The 25,613-nt window shown below is 46.1% G+C and overlaps 1 protein-coding gene across 1 annotated transcript in view; it reads left to right on the top strand.

The window, feature by feature from the left end:
* Nucleotides 1–25,613, top strand: part of LOC126162160 (SH2 domain-containing protein 4B-like) — a 649,869-nt gene that overhangs the window by 488,882 nt on the left and 135,374 nt on the right. The window contains exon 2 of the mRNA XM_049918472.1: nucleotides 1,303–1,406. The gene's annotated coding sequence lies outside the window, so the exon portion shown is untranslated. The remainder of the gene's footprint in view (nucleotides 1–1,302; nucleotides 1,407–25,613) is intronic.

The following is a 25,613-nucleotide window of genomic DNA, read 5'->3' as shown; positions in this document are numbered from 1 at the left end:
TTTCGTTGAATGTTTCGCACACTGACACTTGCTGATGGACCAGCACTGAAATCTGCAGCAGTTTGCAGAAGGGTTGCACTTCTGTCACGTTGAACGATTCTCGTCACTCGTGGTTATCCCCGTTCTTGCAACACCTCTTTCCGGTCACAGCGACGTCGGAGAAGTGATGTTTTACCGGACTGCTGACATTCACGGTACAGTCGAGAAATGATCATAAGACAAAATCTCCACTTTATCGCTACGTCGGAGTTTCTGTGTCCCATCGCTCGTGCACCGACGGTAACACCACGTTCAAACTCACTTAAGCTTTGATAACCTGCGATTGTAGCAGCAGTAACCGGTCTAACAACTGCGCCAGACACTTGTCGTCTTATGTAGGCATTGCCGACGGCAGCGCCGTATTCTGCCTGTTTACATATCTGTCTGTGTATTTGTGTGGAACCGCGCGCCGGCTACGTTCGCAGGTTCGAATCCTGTCTCGGGCATGGATGTGTGTGATGTCCTTAGGTTAGTTAGGTTTAAGTAGTTCTAACTTATAGGGGACTGATGACCTCAGAAGTTAAGTCCCATAGTGCTCAGAGCCATTTTTTTGTCTGCGTATTTGAATATGCATGCCTACACCAGTTTCTTTGGCGCGTCAGGGTAGTTTCCCCTAAGACACCGTTAATTTCCTTTCCTATTGTACTTCGATTCACTACATTATTTCAGATTCAGCGACTCAGTCATGAAACCGTTCACGAGCGCAATACAGGGCCAACCAACACTCAGTATTGCTCAGATGTGCGATATCTTAAAGTGACATTAGACGAGGGAAAAGTTTCTGAAAAAGAATATTCAGTATTTCATATGTGTATGTGTGTGTGTGTGTGTGTGTGTGTGTGTGTGTGTGTGTGTGTTTTAGTACAACCGTCGCAAGATGCCGGTGTCTTCGCATTGTCCGACTTTCAGTGATTGACTTGATACGGACGCTTCTGCAGCAGTAAAGGACTGCTCCTCGGCTCTGAGCAGCGAGTGAGTGGAGAGGTAAACAGCAGGACGTAAAGCATAACGCGCCATATCGGGGACAGCCGGCGCAGGAGCCCGCCGCGCTGTCGGCTGAGTTATTCACGCCCCCGCCCAGCTCGCCATTGTCCCGGCCGGCGGACGCCTTTGTCGCGAGGCGTCGGGGACAATGCCGCCGCGGTTGGTTCTCCTTTTGTGGCAGGCGGAGCAGTGGAGTGTGCCCGCGCGGAAGGACGCCAACCACCCAGCACGCACCGTGGTCACTGGACTAACGCCGCGCGGGTCTCTCGTCTGTTGCAGGTGGGTGTCCAGCGGCTTGTGGACGGAACTTCTGCTGCCGAGCAAGGATCACCGCTATCGTATCGCGAAAAGCTGGCAGATAGCTCTCGGCTGCATCAGCCAAGGTAACTCTATACTAATGTTTCATCACCTGTTAAGTCATCCACATGAAGAATGACGGTTTTTGATTGTACTGGGTGAAACGTTCCCGTCGTCCGTAGCTCGGAACTTCCCTGGTGTCGCACGAAATCTCACTCGCCAGTGTTCACGTACTCCTCGCGGTGGGCGGCGCGCGTGACAAATTACGCCCCCGTTCTTCTCCGTGATTTTAATTGGAAACTTTTACCGGCGGTTCTGGACTAGCCCTCTGCACTGCAACACTATCGTCCAATCTAAATCAGGGGTTCCAAAACTTTTTCTTTGGCGTAACACTTAGAGAGTTCTGGTACTTTGATGGAACACTTTGTTTATTTTGAACGTTAATACAATTACTAAAATTTTTAAAAATGAGAAAAATTTGTTATATTCAGCGATTACTTAAATTTTAAATCATAACTACTAACACAGAATTCGTAATAAAGTTTTAAAAAGTAAGAAAAAAATGCCGAAAAACCCTATGTTGTTAACAGTTTGTTGCAGTGCACTTCTTCACTTCCAGCGGAACACAATTTGGGAGCCACTGCTCTGACTAAGGGTTAGCAACGTCATTTTGACCCATGAGACTGGCTTAAGGATTTCACAAAGTCATTAATTAAGGGCCCTTAGCTATCTAACTACATTCTACATCTACACTCCTGGAAATTGAAATAAGAACACCGTGAATTCATTGTCCCAGGAAGGGGAAACTTTATTGACACATTCCTGGGGTCAGATACATCACATGATCACACTGACAGAACCACAGGCACATAGACACAGGCAACAGAGCATGCACAATGTCGGCACTAGTACAGTGTATATCCACCTTTCGCAGCAATGCAGGCTGCTATTCTCCCATGGAGACGATCGTAGAGATGCTGGATGTAGTCCTGTGGAACGGCTTGCCATGCCATTTCCACCTGGCGCCTCAGTTGGACCAGCGTTCGTGCTGGACGTGCAGACCGCGTGAGACGACGCTTCATCCAGTCTCAAACATGCTCAATGGGGGACAGATCCGGAGATCTTGCTGGCCAGGGTAGTTGACTTACACCTTCTAGAGCACGTTGGGTGGCACGGGATACACGCGGACGTGCATTGTCCTGTTGGAACAGCAAGTTCCCTTGCCGGTCTAGGAATGGTAGAACGATGGGTTCGATGACGGTTTGGATGTACCGTGCACTATTCAGTGTCCCCTCGACGATCACCAGTGGTGTACGGCCAGTGTAGGAGATCGCTCCCCACACCATGATGCCGGGTGTTGGCCCTGTGTGCCTCGGTCGTATGCAGTCCTGATTGTGGCGCTCACCTGCACGGCGCCAAACACGCATACGACCATCATTGGCACCAAGGCAGAAGCGACTCTCATCGCTGAAGACGACACGTCTCCATTCGTCCCTCCATTCACGCCTGTCGCGACACCACTGGAGGCGGGCTGCACGATGTTGGGGCGTGAGTGGAAGACGGCCTAACGGTGTGCGGGACCGTAGCCCAGCTTCATGGAGACAGTTGCGAATGGTCCTCGCCGGTACCCCAGGAGCAACAGTGTCCCTAATTTGCTGGGAAGTGGCGGTGCGGTCCCCTACGACACTGCGTAAGATCCTACGGTCTTGGCGTGCATCCGTGCATCGCTGCGGTCCGGTCCCAGGTCGACGGGCACGTGCACCTTCCGCCGACCACTGGCGACAACATCGATGTACTGTGGAGACCTCACGCCCCACGTGTTGAGCAATTCGGCGGTACGTCCACCCGGCCTCCCGCATGCCCACTATACGCCCTCGCTCAAAGTCCGTCAACTGCACATACGGTTCACGTCCACGCTGTCGCGCCATGCTACCAGTGTTAAAGACTGCGATGGAGCTCCGTATGCCACGGCAAACTGGCTGACACTGACGGCGGCGGTGCACAAATGCTGCGCAGCTAGCGCCATTCGACGGCCAACACCGCGGTTCCTGGTGTGTCCGCTGTGCCGTGCGTGTGATCATTGCTTGTACAGCCCTCTCGCAGTGTCCGGAGCAAGTATGGTGGGTCTGACACACCGGTGTCAATGTGTTCTTTTTTCCATTTCCAGGAGTGTATATCTCTACTCCGCCTTACCCCACGTGTGATGGTAGTGGGGGGGGGGGGGTACTTCGTATACCACCGTCACTTCCCCCTTTTCCTGCTTTTCCTGTTCCTTATAATTTTGTGTTTGTGAGGACCCAAAGGCTCCAGATGCTTGACAAACGTGAGCATGGTCCTTAGTAGCCTCTGATGTGCATTATTATGGATCATGCGTCCGCAGCCCGTGGTCTCGCGGTAGCGTTCTTGCTTCCCGAGCACGGGGACCCGGGTTCGATTCCCGGCGGGGTCATGGATTTTCACCTGCCTCGAGATGACTGGGTGTTGTTGGGTCGTCATCATCATTCATCCCCACTATGGTCGGAGGAAGGCAATGGCAAACCACCTCCGCTAGGACCTTGCCTAGTACGACGGTGCAGGTCTCCCGCATCGTCCCCTACGCTCTGTCAAGGAGTATGGGACCTCATCATCATCATGGATCATATTTACGTTTATTTTCCTATTGTAATCGTGTATGATTAGCGGAAAGAACGATAGCTGATAAGCTTTCGTGTGGGCTCGAATCTTTCTCATTTTGTCTTCATGGTCTTTTCGCGAGAGATACGTACGTAGGACGATGCAATACGTTGATCGACTCTTATAGGGAAAAAAAAAACGCTCTCGCAACTTTAACAGAGAACCACGCCGTGATGCAGAACATCTATCTTGCAGAGTCTGCCACTGGAGTTAGCTAATCATCTCTGAGACGCTTTTGTGCTAACTAAATGAACCTTCTCTAATTCATCTATCAATGCTGCATGGTACACATACCAGACTGACGAACAACATTCAAGTATTGGTCGCCATCTGCCTTATCCGAAAATTTATTTTATGTGGTCGTTCCATTTTAAATCACTCCGTACGTATACTCCTAGATTTTTTATGGAAGTAACTGCTTCCAGAGATTGTCCTGCAAATTTCAGGAAGGATGCAACATTGGAATAAATTAACCGCTAACAGTTTAGCACGCAGCCTCCATCAGGCTACTAGCCGTTTCGGCCAATAATGACTATCAGAACAAAACAGTAAAGTTCAAAGTCAATAGAGAAAGAGTCACACAATTACAACACTCTCAAAAAAAAAAAAAAAAAATGAGCGTGTGGCTTTGTTGGCTGGGAGGCCCCATGCGGGGGAGTTCGGCCGCCGTATTGCAAGTCCTTTTTAGTTGACGCTACTTCGGAGACTTGCGGATCAATGATGATGAACGACAAACAATACCCAGTCCCCTGCCGGGAATCGAACCCGGGCCCCCTACGTGATAAGCGGAAACGCTACCGCTATGCTACGGAGGCGGACACAGCACTCTCCAATTTGCATGGAAACAATAGAAATTTATTGGCAGCTATTAACGATACCCAAGCCCGTCAAGACCTCGAGCTAGCTGATAGCTTCACGCTCTTCCCTGATGCCTCTCTATTCTGAACACCTCCAAGTTCCTTAATCCGCAATACTCGCCTAGGAAAACAGTAACGTGTCGAAGCAGTATTCGACACCAGCACACAGGAACACGCTTTCGAACCTTTTGTCCATTTCCGTACCGGAAAAGTAATCTTGCTGATCACGGAGGATCAATAACTTCAGACTCCCGAAATAATAACCACTTTAAAATTGAAACTCCGCCCCCAGAGACTACCCGTCGACTCCTCCATTTTCAGACCTCCTAACAGCTCCACAAAATTATTTAATAATTTTTAAAAATATTTGTCGTGGAGGAACAGCGGTCTCTCTAAAAGTACTTTAAAAATCGATTACAAACTGTCCCTACAGCGAAAACATTTATTTCGAGGGTAACCGGTTTCGGTCAGTATTTTCGATTCTCAGACTCTCATACCATGATGGTAGGCATTGGTGGTAAATGGAGCGGGTTTTGTGACTCCACGAATGTCAGTTGCTGGGCAGTTATTCAAATGCTGATCGAAACCGGTTACCATCGAAATAAATTTTTTTGCAGTCGAGACTGTTCGTAATCCATTTTTAAAATTATTTAACATTTAGGCCTTCCAACGAGTCATAATCAGCAGCAGAATGTGAGTATCTTCGTTGGCTGTTTCCTGCTGCATTTATAGCGCTTCGGGAAGTCGCTGCCTAATGGCAGGACCTTTAGAGCTCATCAATAAATGTTGGAAACACAATCCTTCCTGGGGAGATTCCTCGCCTTTAAAATCCACGAAGTCGGGTCCGACAGCCATCCTTCTAGGAGGACTAAGAAAAAGCCGGTCCATCATGTTTAGGCCGTCCACCCCCGGTAACTGAGTGGTCAGCGCGACAGACTGTCAATCCTATGGGCCCGGGTTTGATTCCCGGTTGAGTTGGACATTTTCTCCGCTCAGGGACTGGGTGTTGTGTTGTCCTAATCATCATCATTTCAACCCCACCGACTTGCAAGTCGCCGTAGTGGGGTCAAATCGAAAGACTTGCACCCGGCGAACGGTCTACCCGGCTAGAGGCCCTAGTCACACGACATTTATTTTTATCTTCAGGACGAACAAGTTCCGTAAACTGGCTGAGGTGATTGCAAAAACGAACACGGCCTGTACACATGGGCGGCCAAGAGATACGTTACATATTTTCCAGAACGAAGGAGAAAAAAATAACGTAAAATAGCTTAAGAAATTTGTATTGGAATTTATGGAACTCAGTCACTTGTACGGTGCACGACGGAATTTACATTAAACCAGATAACACAGTTTCAAGCAAATAATTTGTTTCCAGATCGAATATTTCACTCTGCAGCGGTGTGTACGATGTTGCGAAACCTCCTAGCTGCTTGCAACTGTGCACCGCGTCGGACCGAACACGGAACCTCGCCTTTCCGCGACAATAGTGACTGAGCTATCCAAGCACGTCCTTCTGTCAGTATCGCTGTTCTACTTTTCCTGACCTCACAGTTCAGCTTTATCCCTTGATTCAATTGTACTTACAGAAGAAAGGATATTGCGTAGTCTAACCACAGCGTAGGAGAATGTTTCTAGAGGGAATTTTTCACAGTGAAGTGTGCGCTGTCTTGAAACTTCCTGGCAAACAAAAGCCGTGAGTACGGGTCAGTCGAGCCTGGATAGTTAAGTCGGTAGGAGCATTGACCGTGAGAGGCCAAGTTTTGGGTTCGAGTCCCGGGGTGGCACACACTTTTAACATGCCAGGACATTTAAAACAATTTCTTTTTGTACCGTATCTGAAATGCTCGAAATGGGTTTCACTCTAGCATAGCACAAATAACTCTGCAGCCATACAACGCTGTCACTTTGTTTGTTACCACTGTTGTCTGTCTGCTGAGTGCTGCTCTTCGTGCAATGCAGCTCTCAAAGCGGTAAAGGACTTTCGGGAAGAACCGCGGTAACCAACACACCTTGTGAGAGTATTTCAAACACACTCTGTAAGATTCAGATCGGGAAATCGAGCCGGCCACTCCATATTCTGAATTGTTTGCAACTCAAATACATTCGCCTGTGTGACGAACCAGATTGGGATCGACCGATGTCGTCTTGAAGATTGAATTATTACCTATTTCGCTGCCATAAAAACATTTAGTACCATTAAGGATGTTATCTCTGTGCTTATGGGCACCACAGCAGTCTGTGCAAAGACGTGACGGTTTACGCTGCCAGTCAATGTTTCTTTCGCAGATTCTGGTGGATAGTAGGGACACCTGTCGCAGAACAGGGTACTTATTGTTCAACAGTCCTTATGAGGTGCAATAAAATTATAATACGCTTGTAAATTGGTCCAGCTCTCTTTATTAGAACATTAAAAACTTAGTGTTCTGCCTTACGGCAGGTTTTGTCATGGGGAAAGGCTCGGCAGAGAGGTCCAACGCATGAGCGTCTAGGGAAGTGATTCCAGTGGTGGTTTCCCCTTGCATTCCACTGATGATGATGAAATGATAATGAGGACAACACAACACCCAGTCCTTGAGTGGAGAAAATCTCCGACCCAGCCGGGAATCGAACCCGGGCCCCCTGGCGGAACAATCCGCCGCGCTCACCACACAGCTATCGGGACGAACTCATTACTACATTAGCTTACAAAAAATTACACCATATCAACAATTAGTTACGTAACTTCGCATTTTTATTGAAAAATTAGAGAAATGGTAATTTGGTGGGGCAAAATAAGGAATAATATTTCACATACAAAAAGTAGTCTAAAAATGAAAAGGATAACAGCTGATGTGTATTTCACATTAGTTATAATCAGTATACAAACTATTAACGTTTTGCTGCACATAAAGTGCACACATAGATAACCTCGTCATCATTGTCGACCCACTCACACGAATTGTGAGCCCACTTGAGGCATACGCTACATCGGATGCAGCCCTCTTCAGAGTAGTCAAGAAAGTAAAAGCATTCATCGGTTTCTTCTAGTTTATCACTATCATTGAACGAATTCGGCTACTTTAGTTTTGTGGGTGTTTAGGAGCTTTAATCACTATTAGTTATTTTCGTTCCAGTTTTTCTTACTTTAAACTTTTTCTGAACTAATTCAAAGCGCCTTTTCGCAAAAATAGGCCTATAAGGCTTGGTTTTTCTGTGCTACTTTTGGAAACGGTAGTACATCTACATCTACATCTACATTTATACTCCGCAAGCCACCCAACGGTGTGTGGCGGAGGGCACTTTACGTGCCACTGTCATTACCTCCCTTTCCTGTTCCAGTCGCGTATGGTTCGCGGGAAGAACGACTGTCTGAAAGCCTCCGTGCGCGCTCTAATCTCTCTAATTTTACATTCGTGATCTCCTCGGGAGGTATAAGTAGGGGGAAGCAATATATTCGATACCTCATCCAGAAACGCACCCTCTCGAAACCTGACGAGCAAGCTACACCGCGATGCAGAGCGCCTCTCTTGCAGAGTCTGCCACTTGAGTTTGTTAAACATCTCCGTAACGCTATCACGGTTACCAAATAACCCTGTGACGAAACGCGCCGCTCTTCTTTGGATCTTCTCTATCTCCTCCGTCAACCCGATCTGGTAGGGATCCCACACTGATGAGCAATACTCAAGTATAGGTCGAACGAGTGTTTTGTAAGCCACCTCCTTTGTTGATGGACTACATTTTCTAAGGACTCTCCCAATGAATCTCAACCTGGTACCCGCCTTACCAACAATTAATTTTATATGATCATTCCACTTCAAATCGTTCCGCACGCATACTCCCAGGTATTTTACAGAAGTAACTGCTACCAGTGTTTGTTCCGCTATCATATAATCATACAATAAAGGATCCTTCTTTCTATGTATTCGCAATACATTACATTTGTCTATGTTAAGGGTCAGTTGCCACTCCCTGCACCAAGTGCCTATCCGCTGCAGATCTTCCTGCATTTCGCTACAATTTTCTAATGCTGCAACTTCTCTGTATACTACAGCATCATCCGCGAAAATCCGCATGGAACTTCCGACACTATCTACTAGGTCATTTATATATATTGTGAAAAGCAATGGTCCAATAACACTCCCCTGTGGCACGCCAGAGGTTACTTTAACGTCTGTAGACGTCTCTCCATTGATAACAACATGCTGTCTTCTGTTTGCTAAAAACTCTTCAATCCAGCCACACAGCTGGTCTGATATTCCGTAGGCTCTTATTTTGTTTATCAAGCGACAGTGCGGAACTGTATCGAACGCCTTCCGGAAGTCAAGAAAAATAGCATCCACCTGGGAGCCTGTATCTAATATTTTCTGGGTCTCATGAACAAATAAAGCGAGTTGGGTCTCACACAATCGCTGTTTCCGGAATCCATGTTGATTCCTACATAGTAGATTCTGGGTTTCCAAAAACGACGTGATACTCGAGCAAAAAACATGTTCCAAAATTCTACAACAGATCGACGTCAGAGATATAGGTCTATAGTTCTGCGCATCTGTTCGACGACCCTTCTTGAAGACTGGGACTACCTGTGCTCTTTTCCAATCATTTGGAACCTTCCGTTCCTCTAGAGACTTGCGGTACACGGCTGTTAGAAGGGGGCAAGTTCTTTCGCGTACTCTGTGTAGAATCGAATTGGTATCCCGTCAGGTCCAGTGGACTTTCCTCTGTTGAGTGATTCCAGTTGCTTTTCTATTCCTTGGACACTTATTTCGATGTCAGCCATTTTTTCGTTTGTGCGAGGATTTAGAGAAGGAACTGCAGTGCAGTCTTCCTCTGTGAAACAGCTTTGGAAAAAGGTGTTTAGTATTTCAGCTTTACGCGTGTCATCCTCTGTTTCAATGCCTTCATCATCCCGGAGTGTCTGGATATGCTGTTTCGAGCCACTTACTGATTTAACGTAAGACCAGAACTTTCTAGGATTTTCTGTCAAGTCGGTACATAGAATTTTACTTTCGAAATTACTGAACGCTTCACGCATAGCCCTCCTTACGCTAACTTTGACATCGTTTAGCTTCTGTTTGTCTGAGAGGTTTTGGCTGCGTTTAACCTTGGAGTGAAGCTCTCTTTGCTTTCGCAGTAGTTTCCTAACTTTGTTGTTGTACCACGGTGGGTTTTTCCCGTCCCTCACAGTTTTACTCGGCACGTACCTGTCTAAAACGCATTTTACGATTGCCTTGAACTTTTTCCATAAACACTCAACATTGTCAGTGTCGGAACAGAAATTTTCGCTTTGATCTGTTAGGTAGTCTGAAATCTGCCTTCTATTACTCTTGCTAAACAGATAAACCTTCCTCCCTTTTTTATATTCCTATTAACTTCCATATTCAGGGATGCTGCAACGGCCTTATGATCACTGATTCCTTGTTCTGCACATACAGAGTCGAAAAGTTCGGGTCTGTTTGTTATCAGTAGGTCCAAGATGTTATCTCAAAATGGTTCAAATGGCTCTGAGCGCTATGGGACTTAACTGCTACGGTCATCAGTCCCCTAGAACTTAGAACTACTGAAACCTAACTAACCTAAGGACAGCACACAACACCCAGCCATCACGAGGCAGAGAAAATCCCTGACCCCGCCGGGAATCGAACCCGGGAACCCGGGCGTGGGGAACGAGAACGCTACCGCACGACCACGAGATGCGGGCGATGTTATCTCCACGAGTCGGTTCTCTGTTTAATTGCTCGAGGTAATTTTCGGATAGTGCACTCAGTATAATGTCACTCGATGCTCTGTCCCTACCACCTAAGACTATAACATGCTGAGAAAATTTATGTGAAATGTATTCCAAATTTTCTCTCAGTTGTTCTGCCACTAATGCTGCTGAGTCGGGAGGTCGGTAAAAGGAGCCAATTATTAACCTAGCTCGGTTGTTGAGTGTAACCTCCACCCATAATAATTCACAGGAACTATCCACTTCTACTTCACTACAGGATAAACTAGTATGCTCTCTGCACTGGAAATCTGGAAGCTGCATTCTGGTGATATGGCTACTCAACAAGGCATGTTCGGTGAGTGAAGTGTAGGAGTTATCCCTTGTGATAGGGTTTCCAGTCTGCTGTGCTAAACATGTGCTGTGACCCTGCGAATGTTTTCTTCGGAATGTGCTACTCAATATCCGTGGTTGCTGATGGTGGGAAATCTTTAGTTCGTAAGACATTCTGGTCAACAGGCTAAATTCCTGATTTCCGAAAGCCATTAACAGAACGTAGCATAGTTGAAGACTTCAAATAAACATTGACAAACAGGGTCACAATTTGGAAGACCATGATCACTTTTCCAGGATTTGATCTCAGTCATTTACGAATTTCTTCCCCTTACTACGATTAGACTCGAAACATTCTCCACAGACAAAAAACTTTTATATACAAAATCTTAAAAAAATCAAAAATAATTTAACATGGTGCGGAACAGGACAGTACGCCGTTCTGCCCCATTCTGCAAAAAGAGTACATTTTCAAATTACGCAACGTTCAGTGACCCGTGAAACATAATTGATATTTAAGCTACGTAAAAATGAAGTTGAGGACGCAATTAAGACAATGGTCGCTATTTAATTTAATTGAACAAACGTATGTTTATTTACTTGTGTCATTTTAGTACATGTATATTGCATAAAAGTGTAAGAAAAACGTATCGACACAGAACAAGCAAGAACATAGGACGTAATTGCTTCGATGCATTGTTAGACATAGTTCTAACAATGTCCCCCCCCCCCTCGTTCTGCCTCAGTACTCCGTTCTGCCATATGTTCCCATAACAGCTTCCAGTTTCTTAAAATGATGATGATGATGACGATGTTTATCTTATGGGGCGCGCAAATGCGTGGTTATCAGCGCCTTGACAAATTCCCAACCTTTGCTCAGTCCAATTTCGCCACTTTCATGTATGATGATGACATCACAAACACCCAGTCATCTCTGGGTAGGTGAAAATCCCTGACCCCGCCGGGAATCGAACCCGGGACCCCGTGCTCGGGAAGCGAGATCGCGACCGCGAGAACACTAGCTGCGGACGGTTTCTTAAGACATCAAAACAAGTCTGTTGCGACTCTGAAAGCTGAAGCGAACCTTCCAAGCAGGTAACTGTTTTTCATGATCTTCAATCTTGTGCACAAGTTAACGTACCCACTGCGACCGTTCGATACACACCAGACTGGTATCTCAATAAATACCAAGTTCCAGTGCTTTCTGCGCAACGTATTCCATGACACAACGTGCAGTGTTCCTCCAGCAAGAGCAGATTGCAGTTAATATGGAGTATAAGTCTTATTTACAGGGCACATTTGAACATATCGTTCATCGACATAGCCCCTGGTGGCGCTCGGACGACGTGTTCGAGGTTATAAATTATGACCATCTTGCCAAACATTGCTGTGCTACTAGTGTGTACATAACTACTATAGTAACAACACACTCAGTTTTTGCAATAACATTTTTGTTTTCGTAGTTCACGAGACGTACTTTTGTCTTCATCTGGCGTCCGAGCGCAATCAGTTATGGAGGACTGCAGTCGATGTCGAATCTAAGGCAAAGGATTGTCTCCGAGTTTCATGCAAACAGAAACGAATGGTATGTTAAGACAGAAAAGACACTGCCAGATCTTTCGAGAACCCTACATCTAAGTAGCTGGAATAGTCACACACACACATTCAGTTATCCGTGCTTCTAATCTTGTTTGTTAGCCATCTTCAGTTTTTGCAATTCATTTGGTTCTTCTTTTTCTTGGATTTTCGCCTACTTTTGATTTGTCACATTCTGTCCAGAGAGATTCTCATCCTTTCCCTTTTCTTCCTCAGCTTTATCATTACTCTCTCCCTCTAAATCATTTCCTCGGTCTCTTCGCTATTTAAATACGAGCGTCAAATATTATCTTAAACATACTTCTGCAGAGAATATAACGGTTTCAGCAATTAATTTCTGAATAATCCTGCATGTTAACAGGATCTTCCTTCGATTCTTGGTAGAACAACACTATAATAAATGAAAAGCACCAGATTGCTTTTGTTCTACAATATTACTTTTACTGTTAACCGGTTTTCGGCTTACAAGGCTATCTTCAGACATTTACTATTATCACCAAAGAAGTTACAATGTTTGCAAACAACATTGGAAGAGAAGCAACACGTCCAGACTGAAGTAGAAACATACAGTCAGTAACATCTTTGACAGTGTGGTGGTAATGCAATGACAAAGTAATAATTGTACTGTTCAATTTCATGCCGTTTTAAAATGGTTCAAATGGCTCTGAGCACTTTGGGACCTAAATTCTGAGGTCATCAGTCCCCTAGAACTTAGAACTACTGAAACATAAATAACCTAAGGACATCACACACATATATGCCCGAGGCAGGATTCGAACCTGCGACTGTAGCGGTCGCGCGGTTCCAGACTGTAGCGCCTATAGCCGCTCGGCCACTCCGGCCGGCGCCGTTTTAAAGTTACGGATGGATTCAAATAACATTTCAACTCGAGTTTCCCTCAACCAGACGCTCTGAAAATTACAGATGTGCTGTTTTTGTGATCAGTTTTAGAAAAACCCGCCTAGGATCCCTAAAGAAGAAATTTTAGGATGTCAACCCTCACACTACTGTTCTTTGTGTGTAGTAGTATGGTTATGTTACTGACAATGCTGTTTCGAATGAGTTACATAGCTTGTTGCCAACGCTATAAGTAGCAAGTGCCCAACCTATTTTACTTATTGCACGCGAAGGAGTGCCAAATCACACGTTACCTATATAGGAGGAAGCAGAGAAGGTAACGTATACATATTGTAGCTTCCGCTAGGTACTGAGGAGTTGGGGATGTACGCAACTAAGATTTTCATAGCATAAATTGAATACTATTTGTCTCATCATTATTTCTACAAACAGCTGTACGAAATGCACTGTGGAGCCACAAGGCTCCATTCTCAAGCATAAAAAGTGAGACTTAGCACAAAAATAATTCGCAAGTTTATCGTCTAAACTTGGGTTCAAAATGGCTCTGAGCACTATGGGTCTTAACTTCTGAGGTCATCAAGTCCCCTAGAACTTAGAACATCTTAAACCTAACTAAACTAAGGAAATCACACATATCCATGCAGCACCTAGAACCGCTCGGCCAACCGGCCGGCTCTAAACTTGGGAAAAAGGTAGTATGACATCTGTCGTAATTGTTGGATGGATTAGCTGTCTCCCCAAGTTCGGATGAATGAATTGTACAGTGCTTTACACATTTTATGTTTAAAAGTGGAGCCTTGGTACTTCGAAGTCGACAGCAGTTAAACTGAAAACCAATTAATATAGCTGTTCGGATAAAGAAAGAAAAAGGGGATGGTAAAATTTATTTTCCGTCGTCGGAGGCAGTCTAGTTCCGGTAACAGAAATGAATCAAAGTTTGCAGGGATAAAGGGAGCTCAAAGAAGAAGGGCCGTAAACGTTAACCTAAAGCCTGGGAAAGTCCCGCGGTTCGTTGTTGTTCCAGTGGAAGCGACTGCGCGCAACTATGGGTGACGACTTATTTTACCGCAGATAAACTTCCTGCGGAAGCCACACGTGGTGCAAGAAATCCGCAGGAAGTCCAGTTGGCTTCCTGCGGCGTTGCGCGCCACCAGGCAACGCGCTATCCATCCCTGAGGCAGCAGGCAGCGTCCGAACGTCAGCGCAACATTTCATGGATTGACGGAAAACGAACGAGGCTAACGTAGCTCCCCAATGTCTGCCCATGCAGTCAGCAGCAGACCTTAACATATTGTACTGTGTACAGAAACCAGATGGCAGTTATAAGAGTCGAGGGACATGAAAGGGAAGCAGTTGCTGGGAAAGGAGTAAGACAGGGTTGTAGCCTCTCCCCGATGTTATTCAATCTGTATATTGAGCAAGCAGTAAAGGAAACAAAAGAAAAATTCGGAGTAGGTATTAAAATCCATGGAGAAGAAATAAAAGCTTTGAGGTTCGCCGATTACATTGTAATTCTGTCAGAGACAGCAAAGGACTTGGAAGAGCAGTTGAATGGAATGGATAGCGTCTTGAAAGGAGGATATAAGATGAACATCAACAAAAGCAAAACGAGGATAATGGAATGTAGTCGAATTAAGTCGGGTGATGCTGAGGGAATTAGATTAGGAAATGAGACACTTAAAGTAGTAAAGGAGTTTTGCTACTTGGGGAGCAAAATAACTGATGATGGTCGAAGTAGAGAGGATATAAAATGTAGACTGACAATGGCAAGGAAAGCGTTTCTGAAGAAGAGAAATTTGTTAACATCGAGTATAGATTTAAGTGTCAGGAAGTCATTTCTGTAAGTATTTGTATGGAGTGTAGCCATGTGTGGAAGTGAAACATGGACGATAAATAGTTTGGACAAGAAGAGAATAGAAGCTTTCGAAATGTGGTGCTACAGAAGAATGCTGAAGATTAGATGGGTAGATCACATAACTAATGATTAAGTATTGAATAGGATTGGGGAGAAGAGAAGTTTGTGGCACAACTTGATCAGAAGAAGGGATCGGTTGGTAGGACATGTTCTGAGGCATCAAGGGATCACCAATTTAGTATTGGAGGGCGGCATGGAGGGTAAAAATCGTAGAGGGAGACCAAGAGATGAATACACTAAGCAGATTCAGAAGGATGTAGGTTGCAGTAGGTACTGGGAGGTGAAGAAGCTTGCACAGGATAGAATAGCATGGAGAGCTGCATCAAACCAGTCTCAGGACTAAAGACCACAACAACAACAACTGTTTCTAAAAGACTCCTCTCAGGCAGCTGATATATGAGGCTGTACTCTTTCTACTGTTGCACAGTTCTGCCATCAAGCCTCATTAACTACGAGGGCCATTTCAATAGTCCTGTACATTGTAAGATAGAATTGAAGAAGATAATTTATTTTACAAAATACCTTCACAACACTCCGCTGTAATCTCCATTCTTGCTTATCACAGCTTTCCAACGTTTTGTCTATTCGGATAGGACACCTTCATTGTTCAGCTGTCTGATAACTCCGGTCACCTCACTGGAAGCTTCACTGATTGTATCAAATCGTTTTCCACTTAGTGGTTCCTTCAATTTGGGAAACAAATCAAAGTCTGGTCGGCTCATAACAGGTCTGTATGGTGGGTGGGGAAGTATTTCCCACCCATACTCGTATTTGACGAGCGTTTCTCTCACTGGTAGGGCGATACGCGGTCTTGCGTTATCGTTCAAAATAATGACACCAGCTGCAAGCATGTCGGGCTTTCTTTGACGAATTTTCGGGCGCAAAACATTTTGCAGAGCCACCTGGTGGTACAGACTTGTTACGGACGTCCCTTGGGGCACTCTGTAACTATGACTCCAATCATGTCTTACGGAAAGATCACCGTCAGTTTCATCTTTGTTTTTGCAGCGGGAGCCAGCCGCTGTGGCCGAGCGGTTCTAGGCGCTGCCGTCTGGAACCGCGTGACCGCTACGGTCGTAGGTTCGAATCCTGCCTCGGGCATGGATGTGTGTGATGTCCTTACGTTAGATAGGTTTAAGTAGTCCTTGGTTCTAGGGGACTGATGACCTCAGAAGTTAAGTCCCATAGTGCTCAGAGCCATTTCAACCATTTTTTTTTTCAGCGGAATTTTATCGGGCGTGGAGGGTCGGAACTTTCCCATTGAGGTGACTGAGACGTCAGTTCTGGCTCATAATCTCGTTTCCGGGTTTCATCAAGTGCAATGATCCCTTTCAGAAACTGTTCTCCTTCCGTTCGATAACGATGAAGAGATTCTTCTGCGATTCTTTTGCGGCCTGCTTCATGCTCTTCACTCAGACCATGCGGAGCCGATCTTGCAACAATTTTTCTCATATTTAACTTTTCGCTTGTGATGTAAACTGAAATGACAGACAGTCTGGCCTCATATGCAGTTTCCTCACTTGTTTTGCTTCTGTCATCTCGCAGAATCTCGTTAACAATAACCTGAGAGGTGTAGTCTGTCGCAGTTGATGGATTTCCACTTCTTGGGTTGCCCTCAGTGCTTATCCGACTTTTACGGAAAAGAGCAGACCGCCGTGATATTGCGTTACGATCCACTACACTAATCCCACATACCTCTCTCAAAGCGTTATAAATCTCCATTGGATTTTGTCTAGGTAGGGATTCGATTTTGATGTAGGAATGCTGGTCACTACGTGTAATCCGACCTGAGTCGGTTTCAATTTGCATTTTAAAATTTGAATTACTGACGATACAGCCACGCGAACCAGCAAACACGCATACGACCGTCGCGACTAAGTCTCACAACTGCCATGAATTTCAATTTTATCACGCCACAGTAACGGTGCCGCATGCGGGATGTGCTGCACTTTTGAAATGACCCCCGTATTTCTTTTATTTTTTTCGCCGTTCTTCTTACCGTGACGAAATTCACCAATTTCGTGTAATCGCTCATTCCTGACCTGACAATTTCGTTCCCATCTTGAGACCTTCTATCAAATCTAACGGCACACTACCCTAGCGCAGGAAAGTAGTGTGCCCGTCTACTTGTAAACAGCCTAAATTTAGTTCTTTATCAAATGGCTGAAATGGCTCTGAACACTATGGGACTTAACATCGGAGGTTGTCAGTCCCCTAAAACTTAGAACTACTTAAACTTAACTAACCTAAGGACACAACATATATTCATTCCCGTAGCGGTCGCGCGGTTCCAGACTGAAGCGCCTAGAACCGCTTGGCCACACCGGCCGGTGATTCTTTATCCTTGTACCAACTGTCTATATGTTGTATTTCTGAGGAAGACCAGGCGAACAAGGCTGACATCCGCATAGGTAACCACTGTGGAAAAACTCGTAAAAGTACATTCATTTTGTTCGATGTCCTCTTCATATTGAGCCGGCCGACTTGTTACAAGCGTTCAACCTGTTACCTCTTAGAAAGATTTAGATCTTTGCTTTCTACACTACTGGCCATTGAAATTGCTACACCAAGAAGAAATGCAGATGATAAACGGTAATTCATTGGACAAATATATTATACTAGAACTGACATGTGATTACATTTTCAGGGAGCAGAGATACTGAGAAATCAGTACCCAGAACAACAACTTCTGGCCGTAATAACGGCCTTGACACGCCTCGGCATTGAGTCAAACAGAGCTTGGATGGCGTGTACAGGTACAGCTGCCCATGCAGCTTCAACACGATACCACAGTTCATCAACAGTAGTGACTGGCATATTGTGACGAGCCAGTTGCTCGGCCACCATTGACCAGACGTTTTCAATTGGTGAGAGATCTGGAAATGTGCTGGCCAGGGCAGCAGTCGAACATTTTCTGTGTCCAGAAACGCCTGTACAGGACCTGCAACATGCGGTCGTGCATTATCCTGCTGAAATGTAGGGTTTCGAGGGATCGAATGAAGGATAGAGCCACGGCTCGTAACACATCTGAAATGTAACGTCCACTGTTCAAAGTCCAGTCTATGCGAACAAGAGGTGACCGAGACGTGTAACCAATGGCACCCCATACCAATACGCCGGGTGATACGACAGTATGGCGATGACGAATACACGCTTCCAATGTGCGTTCACCGCGATGTCGCCAAACACGGATGCGACCATCACAATACTGTAAACAGAACCTGGATTCATCCGAAAAAATGACGTTTTGCCATTCGTGCACCCAGTTTCGTCGTTGAGTACACCATCGCAGGCGCTCCTGTCTGTGATGCAGCGCCAAGGGTAACCGCAGCGATGGTCTCCGAGCTGATAGTCCATGCTGATGCAAAGGTCGTCGAACTGTTCGTGCAGATGGTTGTTGTCTTGCAAACGTCCCCGTGTGTTGACCCAGGGATCTAGACGTGGCTGCACGATCCGTTACAGCCATGCGGATAAGACGCCTGTCATCTCGACTGCCAGTGATACGAGGCCGTTGGGATCCAGCACGGCGTCCCGTATTACCCTCCTGAACCCACCGATTCCATATTCTGCTAACAGTCACTTGATCTCGACCAACGCGAGCAGCAATGTCGCGATACGATAAACAGCAGTCGCTATATGCTACAATCCGACCTTTATCAAAGTCGGAAACGTGATGGTACGCATTTCTCCTCCTTACACGAGGCATCACTACAACGTTTCACCAGACAACGCCCGTCAACTGCTGTTTGCGTATGATAAATCGGTTGGAAACTTTCCTCTTGTCAGCACGCTGTAGGTGTCGCCACCGGCGCCAGCCTTGTGCAAATGCTCTGAAAAGCTAATCATTTGCACATCACAGCATCATCTTCCTGTCGGTTAAACTTCGCGTCTGTAGCACGTCATCTTCGTGGTGTAGCAATTTTAATGGCCAGTAGTGTATTACATCTACACCAACGAAAAACGCAATGCCATGATAGGAAGAGGGAAGTGGTTTAACTTCAAAAATGGTTCAATTGGCTCTGAGCACTATGGGACTTAACATCTGAGGTCATCAGTCCCCAAGACTTAGAACTACTTAAACCTAAGGTCATCACACACAGCCATGCCCATCCAGGATTCGAACCTGCGACCGTAGCAGTCGCGTAGAACCTCTCGGCCACAGTGGCCCGTTTAACTTCCCGTCGTCGGCTAGGTTATTAGCTACCGAACACGGTAGGATAGAACACGTACAGAGGTTGGAAAAAAATATGAAAACGCCGCGAGAAATGCGTGTTTCAACATATATGCAGATGCTAGCCAAGTTTGCAGGTTGCACTGTTGTATTTGACAACGAACGATACCTATGAAATGTCCTCATTAGTTTGTGAGTGTCCATCGTGGTCAGGCTAGTTTCTGTGTAGTTGTGAGTGCGTTATGTCGGAGCTAAGCGACTTCGAACATGAGCTAACTCTTGGTGCTCGTGCGGTGGGTAGCCGAAGCGTCTGGTATTTCAAAAGGCAAAGTATGGAAGATTTATATCGCATACAGGGAAAGAGGTAAAAATCGTCTCTAAGTCATAACGCGAACTAAAGTGCGTTTTGAATGATGGCGACGGACACTCACTGAAGAGGACTGTGACGAAAAATAACAGGACGGCAGCTACAGAAGTCACCCTCGCCTGTCAGAGATCGCGACTTTCATTTCTGACCAAGCCCTGAACATACCATAAATCTGGACGAATCCGTGTTCGGCCGCCTTGTCAGAGCTGTCCCCTGCCCCCGGTGTCCATTGCGCGGCGGCCCGCCTGTAAGGACGCACCTTCCCGTCAGCTGTCTGAGCGGAGAGAGCGACAGCAGGGATGCAAATGCAGCGCGTCGGCGGCCCAGGAATGCAGCGCTGGCGAAACGCCGTTGCAGCACAGCACAGCACAGCACACCACGCCAGCTGGGGAACGGCGTCCAGATCGCGGATCAACGGCACTCTGTGCAAATGTCATGTCTCAGGCGTGATGCCCCTGCAGCTGCGAGCCACGGAAGTGACGCTACTTGAGCAGCGTGCAGCACCGTCCCAGTTGTATTTCTGGAGGAATTAGTCGATTTATTGGGTTGGTACATAAGTTCTTAGAGTTTCTCCGTTAGTTTAATAAGCACAACAGATACACATAACAGAGACTTTATCGTCAATAATATATTTTTCACTACTTACAACACTCTACCAACGGTGAGGTAACTCTTCGATTGGGCGACTTTAGAAATCACGTGCTTTTGAGGCGAACAACTCGTTTGAGGCGCATTTTCATTCGGAGAGGAATTTTCTTCAAGGTTGTTCGATTGAGAGCGGAAAAAGTGAAAAATCTGAGGGCTAAAGAGTATATGAATCAGAGCGCAGGATTAGGTGAATAAAGCTATTGCTGACTGACTTCCCAACCCAACTCCTGTGTAGCGTCTTTTGTCAGACTATCTGAACCCGCGAGGCGTTATCGTGAAGTAGCATCACTTCTCTGGTCGTTGTTCTAGGACTGCGTCTCAAAGACGTCTCAGCTGTTGACAATAAACATAAGCAGTGGTGGATACTGCTTGGCGAAGAAATCGCACCGTCACTGTTCCACTACATGCATAAGATTTTCTTTTGTGTATGCGTGTAGGTATTTGTAAGGGGGATTGCTGCTTTGTTTGGGATCATCCATTCCTTTCTTTTCCTTAATTTAGCACAAAGACACCATTTCTCGTCACCAGTAACGATACAGTGTAGGAATGGTCAGTGTTGTTTACGAACCAATTAATGACGAGCAGGCAGAGATGCAAATAGGGCCACCCGCTGAATTTGTGGTTTTGATTTAGAGCATGCGGCATCCATACACCTGATTTTTGAACCGTCTCCATCCAGATATCGCACGATTGTCGAAGGATCACAGTTCGTTACATACGCCAGTCCTCGAGTACACTGACGTAGATTATCGTGCATTAATACGTCTAAACGATCTTCATAGAATCCTAAAGGTCTTTCCGAACGTGGAAAGTCACTAATGTCAAAACGGTTCTTCTTAAAACGATAACATCATTTTCTTGCGGTGCTCTGTCCAGTGGCAATATCCCCATAGAAGGCGGAAATGTTTCTGGCTGCATCCACTGCTGTGACCCCTCTACTGAAATCATACAGACGAATATGTCGGAAACGTTCCGATTCCTTCACTTGGAACTCTGTTCTCTAGCGAGAATTGCAAATAAGAAATGACAGTCGATAACTAAACCCATAGCAACCAGAATACCAACATGTAAAACAAAAACGGTACGATCTTATGCGCCAGCCTAATATTTGCAAACTCTCTGAAGGATGAGCTCAAAAATGTTCAAATGTGTGTGAAATCTTATGGGACTTAACTGCTAAGGTCATCAGTCCCTAAGCTTACACACTACTTAACCTAAATTATCCTAAGGACAAACACACATAACCATGCCCGAGGGAGGACTCGAACCTCCGCCCGCACAGTCCATGACTGCAACTCCTTAGACACGGATGAGCTGTTTCGTAATATTTCCAGAAGAGTATTATCTTTACACTGCCGAGCAAAGGAGAGTAGGTACTTTTCAGATATACCAAAGATGCCATACAAGAAGGAAAGTACACTAACGTAATGTCTCCTTCAGAAAATAGAACTCAAGTTGTTTTTCGCGCCCTAGCTTTTTTTCCCAAACTTGCATCTGTAAATTCCTCCTTGACATAGCTCTCCTGACTCCGTCTTCCGATGTTGTTGTCGGTCTTTCTGTTCTTCTTTTATTAGTTGGAATCCATTCCATCAACTTCTTACATCATCTGTTCTCAACCAAAACAAGTACAGTCGTTTTGCTTCGATTGTATCCATTAGAGTGGTACTCATGTTCATTTTCTTATGTATCTCTTCATTTTTAATTTTGTCCCTTAGTGTCAACCTACATCAACGCCTCCAAAACCACGTTCCCATTGACAGTAAGTTCCTCTTAATTCTTTCCGAGATTTCCCACGTTTCTATTCCAAAAGTTTCGTATTTAGCACATGTCAGAATTTGGCAATATCCAAAAGATTAAACGCTGTAAGTGACGATGTGTTGAGTTGTCATGATGTGAAGGCGAGAGTTACTCCTAACACACGCAAGACGGAGAACGCGGTAAAGAAAGAGCTTGCCTTGCGCACCCGATTCCCTGTTCTCCCTGGTCGGATCATTAGAGGGTGAGGGACAAGGGACCGTCACCCTCGCAACCACTTTCATTAGTTTCGGATTTATAAAACTTTCCACATCAGACGCCTGTCCCACGTCCCCATGCATCGCTCAATATGTATCCGCTTGCCTTTCGTGGGCATTCATACTGATGCTTATGACTGAATATCAGTTGATGGGTGAGTGAGCTAACTTATTGTCAAATTCAGTACTGCCACCTTTCGTCAGACTATATTCCTCAGTCAGCTGCTGATTATCAGGAATTCCTCAGGCTTAAGCGCTGGCAGTGCTAGGTGCAGCATAGCCTTATCGTGTGTGTACCTCCCACTAAGTGATTAACACCGCAATCTCACGGTACAATGTAAATGCTGGACATCTACAGCCGTAGTTTCAAGCCATCCTTTCAAAAACTTCAGGCACCCCTTACCTCAAATGCCAGTCCTAGTACACGTGTCTACGTATTCACAGCTTCATAGAATTTGGAAACAATACTGTGCAACAGTACAAACCCCTTTATCCGGTTTTTACAGAAAACTCATCTTTGCTGCAGTAAATTGATGCTGCTGTAAATATACCACCTAAAACAAATTTGTCTATTCTTTGCAGTTTGTTTCAATATACTGCGGTGTGTTTACAGAACAGGTGGCTGCATCGGTATGACTCTTCCAAATGTTTTCGGTTGCTGTTCCCCTAAATTCTAAACTGAGGCACTCTCGCGAAAGAGAAGTGCGCAGACTACAAACAATATTGTGAAATGAAGGTGTTTTTTTTTTTTGGCTGACGTGACGGTCTCAGTGGGCTCTATAGATAGTTATGGCAAGACTGGATATTGAATCATATACATCTAACTTATATGTAAGAAATTCTGTCACTGTGAGCTCCTCGATTTCCTGTAAAACGCATCTCCCTCTGTAAAACATTAGTTTAAGAACTTGTTAAGAGTGAAACTCAAATGCAACCAGTAAACGTTTTTCAAATATTATTTGTTGGGCACGTGAGGCTCTGATTAGCAACATTATTCGACATAACCTCTCCCATTCAAATGGAATTACCTAAATGTCCATAGAGAAGAATTTATTTGGGAGTCTGTGCTATCAGTCGTCCACCACCTCTTCATTAGACCGAAACTGTCGCTCAAGGGAAGGTCTGGAGAGTTCGGTGGATCGAGAAGGAACGCAAACTTATTTACCATAATTGACGCCGTGCATTGTCATATTACAGCAACACACGACAGCAGTTCTGTTTGTTTCCATATATCATTCCAAAGATGATACCTTTCAAGGCCTGAGTACGATGAACCGTTGGTTGAGGTCCCTTACGATGTGTGGTGGTCAAGGATTATGCCGTTCTCGTCCCAAAAAAGGGTCTGTATGCGCTTTTTATCTGACGGCCATTTTCGAAATTTCTTTCTTCGTCTCTGGTTGGTGGTGATGGTCGCAGGTTTCGTCCTTGGGGAAGCATCACCTTATCGTTTAAAGCGCCGACGGATATGTGCACAAGCGTCAACACGTCCGTTCAACAGACTGCTGCTGGAGCATCCATCTTTCAAACGCTTTTTGGAACTGGGCCAGATCATTCAGATGGTGGTACGCTGAGTCATAACAAATAATTTCAATGGAGTGGCAATGCCACATGCCTCGTCTGGACAAGTCATATATCAGGGATGTACTCTCTGCGAACTTCAGACTCCATTCGTAGAGATGCTGCTGTAACAGGCATCCGATGTATCTTAATACACTCCTGGAAATTGAAATAAGAACACCGTGAATTCATTGTCCCAGGAAGGGGAAACTTTATTGACACATTCCTGGGGTCAGATACATCACATGATCACACTGACAGAACCACAGGCACATAGACACAGGCAACAGAGCATGCACAATGTCGGCACTAGTACAGTGTATATCCACCTTTCGCAGCAATGCAGGCTGCTATTCTCCCATGGAGACGATCGTAGAGATGCTGGATGTAGTCCTGTGGAACGGCTTGCCATGCCATTTCCACCTGGCGCCTCAGTTGGACCAGCGTTCGTGCTGGACGTGCAGACCGCGTGAGACGACGCTTCATCCAGTCCCAAACATGCTCAATGGGGAACATATCCGGAGATCTTGCTGGCCAGGGTAGTTGACTTACACCTTCTAGAGCACGTTGGGTGGCACGGGATACATGCGGACGTGCATTGTCCTGTTGGAACAGCAAGTTCCCTTGCCGGTCTAGGAATGGTAGAACGATGGGTTCGATGACGGTTTGGATGTACCGTGCACTATTCAGTGTCCCCTCGACGATCACCAGTGGGGTACGGCCAGTGTAGGAGATCGCTCCCCACACCATGATGCCGGGTGGTGGCCCTGTGTGCCTCGGTCGTATGCAGTCCTGATTGTGGCGCTCACCTGCACGGCGCCAAACACGCATACGACCATCATTGGCACCAAGGCAGAAGCGACTCTCATCGCTGAAGACGACACGTCTCCATTCGTCCCTCCATTCACGCCTGTCGCGACACCACTGGAGGCGGGCTGCACGATGTTGGGGCGTGAGCGGAAGACGGCCTAACGGTGTGCGGGACCGTAGCCCAGCTTCATGGAGACGGTTGCGAATGGTCCTCGCCGATACCCCAGGAGCAACAGTGTCCCTAATTTGCTGGGAAGTGGCGGTGCGGTCCCCTACGGCACTGCGTAGGATCCTACGGTCTTGGCGTGCATCCGTGCGTCGCTGCGGTCCGGTCCCAGGTCGACGGGCACGTGCACCTTCCGCCGACCACTGGCGACAACATCGATGTACTGTGGAGACCTCACGCCCCACGTGTTGAGCAATTCGGCGGTACGTCCACCCGGCCTCCCGCATGCCCACTATACGCCCTCGCTCAAAGTCCGTCAACTGCACATACGGTTCACGTCCACGCTGTCGCGGCATGCTACCAGTGTTAAAGACTGCGATGGAGCTCCGTATGCCACGGCAAACTGGCTGACACTGACGGCGGCGGTGCACAAATGCTGCGCAGCTACCGCCATTCGACGGCCAACACCGCGGTTCCTGGTGTGTCCGCTGTGCCGTGCGTGTGATCATTGCTTGTACAGCCCTGTCGCAGTGTCCGGAGCAAGTATGGTGGGTCTGACACACCGGTGTCAATGTGTTCTTTTTTCCATTTCCAGGAGTGTAGGTGCACACTTTCACTACGCAGAAACCAAGAAACCAAATAAT

This window comes from Schistocerca cancellata, chromosome 2 (genome assembly GCF_023864275.1).
Source record: "Schistocerca cancellata isolate TAMUIC-IGC-003103 chromosome 2, iqSchCanc2.1, whole genome shotgun sequence".
Taxonomy (NCBI): domain Eukaryota; kingdom Metazoa; phylum Arthropoda; class Insecta; order Orthoptera; family Acrididae; genus Schistocerca; species Schistocerca cancellata.
This window is presented reverse-complemented; position numbering and strand designations above follow the sequence as displayed.